This window comes from Dama dama, unplaced genomic scaffold (genome assembly GCF_033118175.1).
Source record: "Dama dama isolate Ldn47 unplaced genomic scaffold, ASM3311817v1 ptg000094l, whole genome shotgun sequence".
NCBI classification, from domain to species: Eukaryota; Metazoa; Chordata; class Mammalia; order Artiodactyla; family Cervidae; genus Dama; species Dama dama.
Window position 1 is genome coordinate 1,497,502 of NW_026870909.1, and position 13,491 is coordinate 1,510,992.

Consider the following 13,491-nt stretch of genomic DNA (forward strand, 5'->3'; position numbering starts at 1 on the left):
CCGAAACGCTTTTCTCCCGGGCTTGGGAGCATTGTGCGCGTGTGGCGGGAGAAGCAGGCAGAAGTGCTTGCAAACCGGCCTTGGAGGCAGCCAGGGAGGTCTTCCAAGGGCCCGGAGTGAGCACCACCCAAAAATGCTTTTCTCCCGGGCTAGGGAGCATTGTGCGCGGCTGGTGGGAACAGCAGGCATGAGGGCTTGCAAACCGGCCATTGGAGGCAGCCGGGGAGGTCTTCCAGCGAGAGAGGGCCGGTTGTGCTCAGACGCCCCACAGGCCAGGGGCAGGACCCAGCAGGGCCCCTGCCCCTGGCCAGCCTTGCCCAGATCTTCCTCGCCTCCGGGGGTACTGCCCCACCAAGGGGCAGGCTGCGGGGACTGGGTCCAGACATGGCCGAGCGCCTCCGCTGGCTCATCCCCGCTGGTGCCTTCCCCTGGGCCTAGGCCTCGGTTGAGGCCTCCTTGGAGAGGCGGTTGCTGGCAGGGGCTGTCTCCACACTGCAAGGTGCTGGAGCTCAGAGGGCCTCGTCAGAGGGAAGGGACCAACAAGGGGCTGGATGCCCAAGACCTCTTTGGCCCAGCAGCCTCAGGGCAGCAGGGAGAGCAAGAGGCCCAACTTGCCCCTAGGTCGGCTCTACCCCTTCCCACACAGGCGGCCAGCCCAGCAGCTGCCTGACAGACTCTGGCTCCCCCGAGCTCTCTGCCTGTGCAGGGGGCAGGAACAGACGTGTGCATGTGGTTCTGCATTGGTCTGGGAGTGTGGACCCCCTGCCTGGCCCCCAGGCTCAGGGGCAAGGGCCCGGAGAGAGCACCACCCCGAAGCGCTTTTCTCCCGGGCTTGGGAGCATTGTGCGCGCCTGGTGGGAACAGTAGGCGGGAGTGCTTGCAAACCGGCCTTTGGAGGCAGCCGGGGAGGTCTTCCAGTGGGAGAGGGCCGGTTGTGCTCAGAGGCCCCACAGGCCAGGGGCAGGACCCAGGAGGGCCCCTGCCCCTGGCCAGCCTTGCCCAGACCGTCCTGCCTCCGGGGTTACAGCCCCACCAAAGGGCAGGCTGCGGGGACTGGGTCCAGACATGCCCGGGCGCCTCCCCTGGCTCATCCCCGCTGGTGCCTTTCCCCTGGGCCTAGGCCTCGGTTGAGGCCTCCTTGGAGAGGTGGTTGCTGGCAGGGGCTGTCTCCACACTGCAAGGTGCTGGAGCTCAGAGGACCTCGTCAGTGGGAAGGGACCAGCAAGGGGCTGGATGCCCAAGACCTCTTTGGCCCAGCAGCCTCAGGGCAGCAGGGAGAGCAAGAGGCCCAACTTGCCCCTAGGTCGGCTCTGCCCCTTCCCACACAGGCGGCCAGCTCAGCAGCTGCCTGACAGACTCTGGCTCCCCCGAGCTCTCTGCCGGTGCTCGGGGCAGGAACAGACGTTTGCATGTGGTTCTGCCTTGGCCTGGGATTGTGTTCCCCCTGCCTGGCCCCCAGGCTCAGGGGCAAGGGCCGGGAGAGAGCAACACCCCGAAGCGCTTTTCTCCCGGGCTTGGGAGCATTGTGCGTGCCTGGCGGGAACAGCGGGTGGGAGTGCTTGCAAACCGGCCTTTGGAGGCAGCCGGGGAGGTCTTCCAGCGGGAGAGTGCCGGTTGTGCTCAGAGGCCCCACAGGCCAGGGGCAGGACCCAGCAGGGCCCCTGCCCCTGACAGCCTTGCCCAGACCTTCCTGTCCTCCGGGGATACTGCGCCACCAAGGGGCAGACTGCCGGGACTGGGTCCAGACATGCCCGGGCGCATCCCCAGGCTCATCCCCGCTGGTGCCTTTCCCCTGGGCCTAGGCCTCGGTTGAGGCATCCTTGGAGAGGAGGTTGCTGGCAGGGGCTGTCTCCACACTGCGAGGTGCTGGAACTCAGAGGGCCTCGTCAGAGGGAAGGGACCAGCAAGGGGCTGGATGCCCAAGACCTCTTTGGCCCAGCAGCCTCAGGGCAGCAGGGAGAGCAAGAGGCCCAACTTGCCCCTAGGTCGGTCTGCCCCTTCCCACACAGGCAGCCAACCCAGCAGCTGCCTGACAGACTCTGGCTCCCCCGAGCTCTCTGCCGGTGCAGGGGGCAGGAACAGACGTGTGCATGTGGTTCTGCTTTGGCCTGGGAGTGTGTTCCCCCTGCATTGCCCCCAGGTTCAGGGGCAAGGGCCCGGAGAGTGCACCACCCCGAAGCGCTTTTCTCCCGGGCTTGGGAGCATTGTGCGAGCCTGGTGGGAACAGTGGGCAGGAGTGTTGGCAACCGGCCTTTGGAGGCAGCCGGGGAGGTCTTCCAGCGGGAGAGGGCCGGATGTGCTCAGAGGCCCCACAGGCCAGGGGCAGGACCCAGCAGGTCCCCTGCCCCTGGCCAGCCTTTCCCAGACCTTCCTGGCCTCCGGGGGTACTGCCCCACCAAGGGGCAGGCTGCGGGACTGGGTCCAGACATGCCCGGGCGCCTCCCCAGGCTCATCCCCGCTGGTGCCTTTCCCCTGGGCCTAGGCCTCGGTTTAGGCCTCCTTGGAGAGGAGGTTGCTGGCAGGGGCTGTCTCCACACTGCAAGGTGCTGGAGCTCAGAGGGCCTTGTCAGAGGGAAGGGACCAGCAAGGGCTGGATGCCCAAGACCTCTTTGACCCAGCAGCCTCAGGGCAGCAGGGAGAGCAAGGGGCCCAACTTGCCCCTAGGTCGGCTCTGCCCCGTCCCACACAGGCAGCCGGCCCAGCAGCAGCCTGGCAGTCTCTGGCTCCCACGAGCTCTCTGCCGGTGTAGGGGGCAGGAACAGACGTGTGCATGTCGTTCTGCCTTGGCCTGGGAGTGTGTTCCCCCTGCCTGGCCCCCAGGCTCAGGGGAAAGGGCCCGGAGAGAGCACCAGCCCGAAGCGCTTTTCTCCCGGGCTTGGGAGCATTTTGCGTGCTTGGTGGGAACAGTGGGCGGGAGTGCTTGCAAACCGGCCTTTGGAGTCAGCCGGGGAGGTCTTCCAGTGGGAGAGGGCCGGTTGTGCTCAGAGGCCCCACAGGACAGGGGCAGGACCCAGCAGGGCCCCAGCCTCTGGCCAGGGTTGCCCAGACCTTCCTGCCTCCGGGGTTACAGCCCCACCAAGGGGCAGGCTGCGGGGACTGGGTCCAGACATGCCCGGGCGCCTCCCCAGTCTCATCCCCGCTGGTGCCTTACCCCTGGGCCTAGGCCTCGGTTGAGGCCTCCTTGGAGAGGAGGTTGCTGGCAGGGGCTGTCTCCACACTGCAAGGTGCTGGAGCTCAGAGGGCCTCGTCAGAGGGAAGGGACCAGCAAGGGGCTGGATGCCCAAGACCTCTTTGGCCCAGCAGCCTCAGGGCAGCAGGGAGAGCAAGAGGCCCAACTTGCCCCTAGGTCGCGCTGCCCCTTCCCACACAGGCGGCCAGCCCAGCAGGTGCCTGACAGACTCTGGCTCCCCTGAGCTCTCTGCCGGTGCAGGGGGCAGGAACAGACGTGTGCATGTGGTTCTGCCTTGGCCTGGGAGTGTGGTCCCCCTGCATTGCCCCCAGGCTCAGGGGCAAGGGCCCGGTGAGAGCACCACCCCGAAGCGCTTTTCTCCCGGGCTTGGGCGCATTGTGCGCGCCTGCTGGGAACAGTGGGCGGGAGCGCTTGCAAACCGGCCTTTGGAGGCCGCCGGGGATGTCTTCCAGTGGGAGAGGGCCGGTTGTGCTCAGAGACCCCACAGGCCAGGGGCAGGACCCAGCAGGGCCCCTGCCCCTGGCCAGCCTTGCCCAGACCTTCCTGGCCTCCGGGGGTACTGCCCCACCAAGGGGCAGGCTGCGGGGACTGGGTCCAGACATGCTCGGGCGCCTCCCCTGGCTCATCCCCGCTGGTGCCTTTCCCCTGGGCCTAGGCCTCGGTTGAGGCCTCCTTGGAGAGGAGGTTGCTGGCAGGGGCTGTCTCCACACTGCAAGGTGCTGGAGCTCAGAGGGCCTCGTCAGAGGGAAGGGACCAGTAAGGGGCTGGATGCCCAAGACGTCTTTGGCCCAGCAGCCTCAGGGCAGCAGGGAGAGCAAGAGGCCCAACTTGCCCATAGGGCGGCTCTGCCCCTTCCCACACAGGCGGCCAACCCAGCAGCTGCCTGACAGACTCTGGCTCCCCCAAGCTCTCTGCCGGTGCAGGGGACAGGAACAGACGTGGGCATGTGGTTCTGCCTTGGCCTGGGAGTGTGTTCCCCCTGCATTGCCCCCAGGCTCAGGGGCAAGGGCCCGGAGAGAGCACCACCCCGAAGCGCTTTTCTCCTGGGCTTGGGAGCATTGTGCGAGCCTGGTGGGAACAGTGGGCAGGAGTGTTGGCAAACCAGCCTTTGGAGGCAGCCGGGGAGGTCTTCCAGCGGGAGAGGGCCGGATGTGCTCAGAGGCCCCACAGGCCAGGGGCAGGACCCAGCAGGTCCCCTGCCCCTGGCCAGCCTTGCCCAGACCTTCCTGGCCTCCGGGGGTACTGCCCCACCAAGGGGCAGGCTGCGGGGACTGGGTCCAGACATGCTCGGGCGCCTCCCCTTGCTCATCCCCGCTGGTGCCTTTCCCCTGGGCCTAGCCCTCGGTTGAGGCCTCCTTGGAGAGGAGGTTGCTGGCAGGGGCTGTCTCCACACTGCAAGGTGCTGGAGCTCAGAGGGCCTCGTCAGAGGGAAGGGACCAGCAAAGGGCTGGATGCCCAAGACCTCTTTGACCCAGCAGCCTCAGGGCAGCAGGGAGAGCAAGAGGCCCAACTTGCCCCTAGGTCGGCTCTGCCCCGTCCCACACAGGCAGCTAGCCCAGCAGCAGCCTGGCAGTCTCTGGCTCCCCCGAGCTCTCTGCCGGTGTAGGGGGCAGGAACAGACGTGTGCATGTCGTTCTGCCTTGGCCTGGGAGTGTGTTCCCCCTGCCTGGCCCCCAGGCTCAGGGGCAAGGGCCCGGAGAGAGCACCAGCCCGCAGCGCTTTTCTCCCGGGCTTGGGGGCATTGTGCGTGCCTGGCGGGAACAGTGGGCGTGAGTGTTCGCAACCCGGCCTTTGGACGCAGCCGGGGAGGTCTTCCAGCGGGAGAGGGCCGGATGTGCTCAGAGGCCCCACAGGCAAGGGGCAGGACCCAGCAGGTCCCCTGCCCCTGGCCAGCCTTTCCCAGTCCTTCCTGGCCTCCGGGGGTACTGCCGCACCAAGGGGCAGGCTGCGGGGACTGGGTCCAGACATGCCCGTGCGCCTCCCCAGGCTCATCCCCGCTGGTGCCTTTCCCCTGGGCCTAGGCCTCGGTTTAGGCCTCCTTGGAGAGGAGGTTGCTGGCACGGGCTGTCTCCACACTGCAAGGTGCTGGAGCTCAGAGGGCCTCGTCAGAGGGAAGGGACCAGCAAGGGGCTGGATGCCCAAGACCTCTTTGGCCCAGCAGCCTCAGGGCAGCAGGGAGAGCAAGAGGCCCAACTTGCCCCTAGGTCGGCTCTGCCCCGTCCCACACAGGCAGCCAGCCCAGCAGCAGCCTGGCAGTCTCTGGCTCCCCCGAGCTCTCTGCCGGTGTAGGGGGCAGGAACAGAGGTGTGCATGTCGTTCTGCCTTGGCCTGGGAGTTTGTTCCCCCTGCCTGGCCCCCAGGCTCAGGGGCAAGGGCCCGGAGAGAGCACCACCCCGAAGCGCTTTTCTCCCGGGCTTGGGAGCATTTTGCGTGCTTGGTGGGAACAGTGGGCGGGAGTGCTTGCAAAGCGGTCTTTGGAGGCAGCCGGGGTGGTCTTCCAGTGGGAGAGGGCCGGTTGTGCTCAGAGGCCCCACAGGCCAGGGGCAGGACCCAGCAGGGCCCCAGCCCCTGGCCAGCCTTTCCCAGACCTTCCTGCCTCCGGGGTTACAGCCCCACCAAGGGACAGGCTGCGGGGACTGGGTCCAGACATGCCCGGGCGCCTCCCCAGTGTCATCCCCGCTGGTGCCTTTCCCCTGGGCCTAGGCCTCGGTTGAGGCCTCCTTGGAGAGGAGGTTGCTGGCAGGGGCTGTCTCCACACTGCAAGGTGCTGGAGCTCAGAGGGCCTCGTCAGAGGGAAGGGACCAGCAAGGGGCTGGATGCCCAAGACCTCTTTGGCCCAGCAGCCTCAGGGCAGCAGGGAGAGCAAGAGGCCCAACTTGCCCCTAGGTCGGCTCTGCCCCTTCCCACACAGGCCGCCAGCCCAGCAGCTGCCTGGCAGACTCTGGCTCCCGCGAGCTCTCTGCCGGTGCAGGGTGCAGGAACAGACGTGTGCATGTGGTTCTGCCTTGGCCTGGGAGTGTGTTCCCCCTGCATTGCCCCCAGGCTCAGGGGCAAGGGCCCGGAGAGAGCACCACCCCGAAGCGCTTTTCTCCCGGGCTTGGGAGCATTGTGCGTGCCTGGCGGGAACAGTGGTCGGAGTGATGGCAAACCGGCCTTTGGAGGCAGTCGGGGAGGTCTCCAGCGGGAGAGGGCCGGTCATGCTCAGAGGCCCCACAGGCCAGGGGCAGGACACAGCAGGGCCCCTGCCCCTGGCCAGCCTTGCCCAGACCTTCCTGGCCTCCGGGGGTACTGCCCCACCAAGGGGCAGGCTGCGGGGACTGGGTCCAGACACTCCCGGGCGCCTCCCCAGGTTCATCCCCGCTGGTGCCTTTCCCTGGGACTAGGCCTCGGTTGAGGCCTCATTGCAGAGGAGGTTGCTGGCAGGGGCTGTCTCCACACTGCAAGGTGCTGGAGCTCAGAGGGCCTCGTCAGAGGGAAGGGACCAGCAAGGGGCTGGATGCCCAAGACCTCTTTGGCCCAGCAGCCTCTGGGAAGCAGGGAGAGCAAGAGGCCCAACTTTCCCCTAGGTCAGCTCTGCCCCTTCCCACACAGGCGGCCAGCCCAGCAGCTGCCTGACAGACTCTGGCACCCGCGAGCTCTCTGCCGGTGCATGGGGCAGGAACAGACGTGTGCATGTGGTTCTGCGTTGGCCTCGGAGTGTGGATCAGCTGCCTGGCCCCAGGCTCAGGGGCAAGGGCCCGGAGAGAGCAACACCCCGAAGTGCTTTTCTCCCGGGCTTGGGAGCATTGTGCGTGCCTGGCGGGAACAGCGGGCGGGAGTGCTTGCAAACCGGCCTTTGGAGGCAGCCGGGGAGGTCTTCCAGTGGGAGAGGGCTGGATGTGCTCAGAGGCCCCACAGGCCAGGGGCAGGAGCCAGCAGGTCCCCTGCCCCTGGGCAGCCTTTCCCAAACCTTCCTGGTCTCCGGGGGTACTGCCCCACCAAGGGGCAGGCTGCGGGGACTGGGTCCAGACATGCCCGGGCGCCTACCCAGGCTCATCCCCGCTGGTGCCTTTCCCCTGGGCCTAGGCCTCGGTTGAGGACTCCTTGGAGAGGAGGTTGCTGGCAGGGGCTGTCTCCACACTGCAAGGTGCTGGAGCTCAGAGGGCCTCGTCAGAGGGAAGGGACCAGCAAGGGGCTGGATGCCCAAGACCTCTTTGGCCCAGCAGCCTCAGGGCAGCAGGGAGAGCAAGAGGCCCAACTTGCCCCTAGGTCGGCTCTGCCCCTTCCCACACAGGCGGCCAGCCCAGCAGGTGCCTGACAGACTCTGGCTCCCCTGAGATCTCTGCCAGTGCAGGGGGCAGGAACAGACGTGTGCATGTGGTTCTGCCTTGGCCTGGGAGTGTGTTCCCCCTGCATTGCCCCCAGGCTCAGGGGCAAGGGCCCGGTGAGAGCACCACCCCGAAGTGCTTTTCTCCCGGGCTTGGGAGCACTGTGCGCGCCTGCTGGGAACAGTGGGTGGGAGCGCTTGCAAACCGGCCTTTGGAGGCAGCCGGGGAGGTCTTCCAGTGGGAGAGGGCCGGTTGTGCTCAGAGGCCCCACAGGCCAGGGGCAGGACCCAGCAGGGCCCCTGCCCCTGGCCAGCCTTGCCCAGACCTTCCTGGCCTCCGGGGGTACTGCCCCACCAAGGGGCAGGCTGCGGGGACTGGGTCCAGACATGCTCGGGCGCCTCCCCAGGCTCATTCCCGCTGGTGCCTTTCCCCTGGGCCTAGGCCTCGGTTGAGGCCTCCTTGGAGAGGAGGTTGCTGGCAGGGGCTGTCTCCACACTGCAAGGTGCTGGAGCTCAGAGGGCCTCGTCAGAGGGAAGGGACCAGTAAGGGGCTGGATGCCCAAGACGTCTTTGGCCCAGTAGCCTCAGGGCAGCAGGGAGAGGAAGAGGCCCAACTTGCCCCTAGGTCGGCTCTGCCCCTTCCCACACAGGCCGCCAGCCCAGCAGCTGCCTGACAGACTCTGGCTCCCCCGAGCTCTCTGCCTGTGCAGGGTGCAGGAACAGACGTGTGCATGTGGTTCTGCCTTGGCCTGGGAGTGTGGACCCCATGCCTGTCCCCCAGGCTCAGGGGCAAGGGCCGGGAGAGAGCACCACCCCGAAGCGCTTTTCTCCCGGGCTTGGGAGCATTTTGCGTGCTTGGTGGGAACAGTGGGCGGGAGTGCTTGCAAACCGGCCTTTGGAGGCAGCCGGGGAGGTCTTCCAGTGGGAGAGGGCCGGTTGTGCTCAGAGGCCCCACAGGCCAGGGGCAGGACCCAGCAGGGTCCCAGCCCCTGGCCAGCCTTGATCAGACCTTCCTGCCTCCGGGGTTACAGCCCCACCAAGGGGCAGGCTGCGGGGACTGGGTCCAGACATGCCCGGGCGCCTCCCCAGTCTCATCCCCGCTGGTGCGTTTCCCCTGGGCCTAGGCCTCGGTTGAGGCCTCCTTGGAGAGGAGCTTGCTGGCAGGGGCTGTCTCCACACTGCAAGGTGCTGGAGCTCAGAGGGCTTCGTTAGAGGGAAGGGACCAGTAAGGGGCTGGATGCCCAAGACCTCTTTGGCCCAGCAGCCTCAGAGCAGCAGGGAGAGCAAGAGGCCCAACTTGCCCCTAGGGCGGCTCTGCCCCTTCCCACACAGGCGGCCAACCCAGCAGCTGCCTGACAGACTCTGGCTCCCCCAAGCTCTCTGCCGGTGCAGGGGACAGGAACAGACGTGTGCATGTGGTTCTGCCTTGGCCTGGGAGTGTGTTCCCCCTGCCTTGCCCCCAGGCTCAGGGGCAAGGGCCCGGAGAGAGCATCACTCCAAAGCGCTTTTCTCCCGAGCTTGGGAGCATTGTGCGAGCCTGGCGTGAACAGCGGACGGGAGTGTTTGCAAACCGGACTTTGGAGGCAGCCGGGGAGGTCTTCCAGTGGGAGAGGGCCGGTTGTGCTCAGAGGCCCCACAGGCCAGGGTCAGGACCCAGCAGGGCCCCTGCCCCTGGCCAGCCTTGCCCAGACCTTCCTGGCCTCCGGGGGTACTGCCCCACCAAGGGGCAGGTTGGGGGGACTGGGTCCAGACATGGCCGGGCGCCTCCCCAGGCTCATCCCCGATGGTGCCTTTCCCCTGGGCCTAGGCCTCGGTTGAGGCCTCCTTGGAGAGGAGGTTGCTGGCAGGGGCTGTCTCCACACTGCAAGGTGCTGGAGCTCAGAGGGCCTCATCAGAGGGAAGGGACCGGCAAGGGGCTGGATGCCCAAGACCTCTTTGGCCCAGCAGCCTCAGGGCAGCAGGGAGAGCAAGAGGCCCAACTTGCCCCTAGGTCGGCTCTGCCCCTTCCCACACAGGCCGCTGGCCCAGCAGCTGCCTGGCAGACTCTGGCTCCCCCGAGCTCTCTGCCCGTGCAGGGGGCAGAAACAGACGTGTGCATGTGGTTCTGCCTTGGCCTGGGAGTGTTTTCCCCCTGCATTGCCCCCAGGCTCAGGGGCAAGGGCCCGGAGAGAGCATCACTCCAAAGCGCTTTGCTCCCGGGCTTGGGAGCATTGTGCGAGCCTGGCGTGAACAGCGGGTGCGAGTGTTGGCAAACCGGCCTTTGGAGGCAGTCGGGGAGGTCTCCAGCGGGAGAGGGCCGGTCATGCTCAGAGGCCCCACAGGCCAGGGGCAGGACCCAGCAGGGCCCCTGCCCCTGGCCAGCCTTGCCCAGACCTTCCTGGCCTCCGGGGGTACTGCCCCACCAAGGGGCAGGCTGCGGGGACTGGGTCCAGACATTCCCGGGCGCCTCCCCAGGTTCATCCCCGCTGGTGCCTTTCCCTGGGACTAGGCCTCGGTTGAGGCCTCCTTGGAGAGGAGGTTGCTGGCAGGGCTGTCTCCACACTGCAAGGTGCTGGAGCTCAGAGGGCCTCGTCAGATGGAACGGACCAGCAAGGGGCTGGATGCCCAAGACGACTTTGGCCCAGCAGCCTCAGGTAGCAGGGAGAGCAAGAGGCCCAACTTGCCCCTAGGTCGGCTCTGCCCCTTCCCACACAGGCGGCCAGCCCAGCAGCTGCCTGACAGACTCTGGCTCCCCCGAGCTCTCTGCCGGTGCAGGGGGCAGGAACAGACGTGTGCATGTCGTTCTGCCTTGGCCTGGGAGTGTGGACCCCCTGCCTGGCCCCCAGGCTCAGGGGCAAGGGCCCGGAGAGAGCACCACCCCGAAGCACTTTTCTCCCGGGCTTGGGAGCATTGTGCGCGCCTGGTGGGAACAGTGGGCGGGAGGGCTTGCAAACCAGCCTTGGAGGCAGCCGGAGAGGTCTTCCAGTGGGAGAGGGCCGGTCGTGCTCAGGGGCCCCACAGGCCAGGGGCAGGACCCAGCAGGGCCCCTGCCCCTGGCCAGCCTTGCCCAGATCTTCCTGGCCTCCGGGGGTACAGCCCCACCAAGGGGCAGGCTGCGGGGACTGGGTCCAGACATGCCCGGGCGCCTCCCCAGGCTCATTCCCGCTGGTGCCTTTCCCCTGGGCCTAGGCCTCGGTTGAGGCCTCCTTGGAGAGGAGGTTGCTGGCAGGGGCTGTCTCCACACTGCGAGATGCTGGAGCTCAGAGGGCCTCGTCAGAGGGAAGGGACCAGCAAGGGGCTGGATGCTCAAGACCTCTTTGGCCCAGTAACCTCAGGGCAGCAGGGAGAGCAAGAGGCCACAACTTGCCCCTAGGTCGGCTCTGCCCCTTCCCACACAGGCAGCCAGCCCAGCAGCTACCTGGCAGACTCTGGCTCCCCCGAGCTCTCTGCCGGTGCAGGGGGCAGGAACAAACGTGTGCATGTGGTTCTGACTTGGCCTGGGAGTGTGGACCCCCTGCCTGGCCCCCAGGCACAGGGGCAAGGGCCCGGAGAGAGCACCACCCCAAAATGCTTTTCCCCCCTGCTTGGGAGCATTTGCATGGCTGGGGGGAACAGCTAGTGGGAATGCTTGCAAACCGGCCTTTGGGGGCAGCTGGGGAGGTCCTCCATGGGCCCGGAGAGAACAGCACCCCGATGCGCTTTTCTCCCGGGCTTGGGAGCAGTGTGCGCGGGTGGCGGGAACAGCAGGCAGGAGTGCTTGCAAACCGGCCTTTGGAGGCAGGCGCCGAGGTCTTCCAAGGGCAAGGAGTGAGCACCACCCCAAAATGCTTTTCTCCCGTGCTTGGGAGCATTGTACACGGCTGGTGGGAACAGCGGGCATGAGTGCTTGCATACCGGCCATTGGAGGCAGCCGGGGAGGTCTTCAAAGGGCCCTGAGAGAGCACCACCCCGAAGCGCTTTTCTCCCGTGATTGGGAGCATTGTGTGCGGCTGGCGGGACAGCGGGAGGGAGTTCTTGCAAACCGGCCTTTGGAGGCAGCCGGGGAAGTCTTCCAAGGGCCGGGAGAGAGCACCACCCCAAAGCGCTTCTCTCCCGTGTTTTGGAGCATGTGCGTGGCTGGCCGGAACAGTGAGTGGGAGTGATTGCAAACCGGCCTTTGGGGGCAGCCAGGGAGGTCCTCCATGGGCACGGAGAGAACACCACCCCGAAGCGCTTTTCTCCCGGTCTTGGGAGCATTGTGCGCGGCTGGCGGGAACAGCGGGCATGAGTTCTTGCAAACCAGCCTTTGGAGGCAGCCGGGGAGGTCTTCCAAAGGCCCGGAGAGAGCACCACCCCGAAGCGCTTTTCTCCCAGGCTTGGGTGCATTGTGCGCGTGTGGCGGGAACAGCAGGCGGGAGTGCTTGCAAACCGGCCTTTGGAGGCAGCCGGGGAGGTCTTCCAAGGGCCCGGAGAGAACACCACCTCGAAGCGCTTTTCTCTCGGGTTTTGGAGCATTGTGTGCGGCTGGTGGAACAGCGGGAGGGAATTCTTGCAAACCGGCCTTTGGAGGCAGCCAGAGAAGTCTTCCAAGGGCCCGAAGAGAGCACCACCCCGAAGCGCTTTTCTCCGGGGTTTTGGAACATTGTGTGTGGCTGGCGGGAACAGCGAGTGGGAGTGCTTGCAAAGCGGCCTTTGGGGGCAGCCGGGGACGTCCTCCATGGTCCCGGAGAGAACACCACCCCGAAGCGCTTTTCTCACGGTCTTGGGAGCATTGTGCACGGCTGGCGGGAACAGCGGGCATGAGTGCTTGCAAACTGTCCTTTGGAGGCAGCCGGGGAGGTCTTCCAAGGGCCCGGACTGATCACCACCCCAAAATTCTTTTCTCCCGGGCTTGGGAGCATTGTGTGCGGCTGTCGGGAACAGCGGACATGAGTGCTTACAAACCGGCCTTTGGAGGCAGCCCGGGAGGTCTTCCAAGGGCCCGGAGAGAGCACCACCCCAAAATGCTTTTCTCCCGGGATTGGGAGCATTGTTCTTGGCTGGCGGAAGCAGCGGGAATGAGTACTTACAAACCGGCCTTTGGAGGCAGCCGGGGAGGTCTTCCAAGGGCCCGGAGTGAGCACCACCCCAAAATGCTTTTCTCCCGGGCTTGGGAGCCTTGTGCGCGGCTGGTGGGAACAACGGGCATGAGTGCTTGCAAACCGGCCTTTGGAGGGACCCGGGGACCCCTTCCAAGGGCCCGGAGAGAGCACCACCCCGAAGCACTTTTCTCCCGTGCTTGGGAGCATTGTGCGAGGCTGGCGGGAACAGCAGGAAGGAGTCCTTGCAAACCGGCCTTTGGAGGCAGCCGGGGAGGTCTTCCAAGGGCCTGTAGAGAGCACCACCCCGAAGCGCTTTTCTCCCGGGCTTGGGAGCATTGTGCGCGGGTGGCGGGAACAGCGGGCGGGAGTGCTTGCAAACCGGCCTTTGGAGGCAGCCGGGGACGTCTTCCAAGGGCCCGGAGAGAGCACCATCCCGAAGCACTTTTCTCCCGGAATTGGGAGCATTGTGCGCGGCTGTCGGGAACAGCGGACATGAGTGCTTGCAAACCTGCCTTTGTAGGCAGCCGGGGAGGTCTTCCAAGGGCCCGGAGAGAGCACCACCCCAAAATGCTTTTCTCCCTGGCTTGGGAGCATTGTGTGCGGCTGGCGGGTCAGCGGGAGGGAATTCTTGAAAACCAGCCTTTGGAGGCAGCCGGGGAGGTCTTCCAAGTTCCGGGAGAGAGCACCACCCCGAAGCGCTTTTCTCCCGGGCTTGGAAGCTATGTGCGCGGCTGGCGGGAACAGCAGGATTGAGTGCTTGCAAACCGGCCTTTGGAGGCAGCCGGGGAGGTCTTCCAAGGGCCCGGAGAGATCACCACCCCGAAGCGCTTTTCTCCCGGGCTTGGGAGCATTGTGCGCGTGTGGCGGGAGAAGCAGGCAGAAGTGCTTGCAAACCGGCCTTGGAGGCAGCCAGGGAGGTCTTACAAGGACCCGGAGTGAGCACCACCCAAAAATGC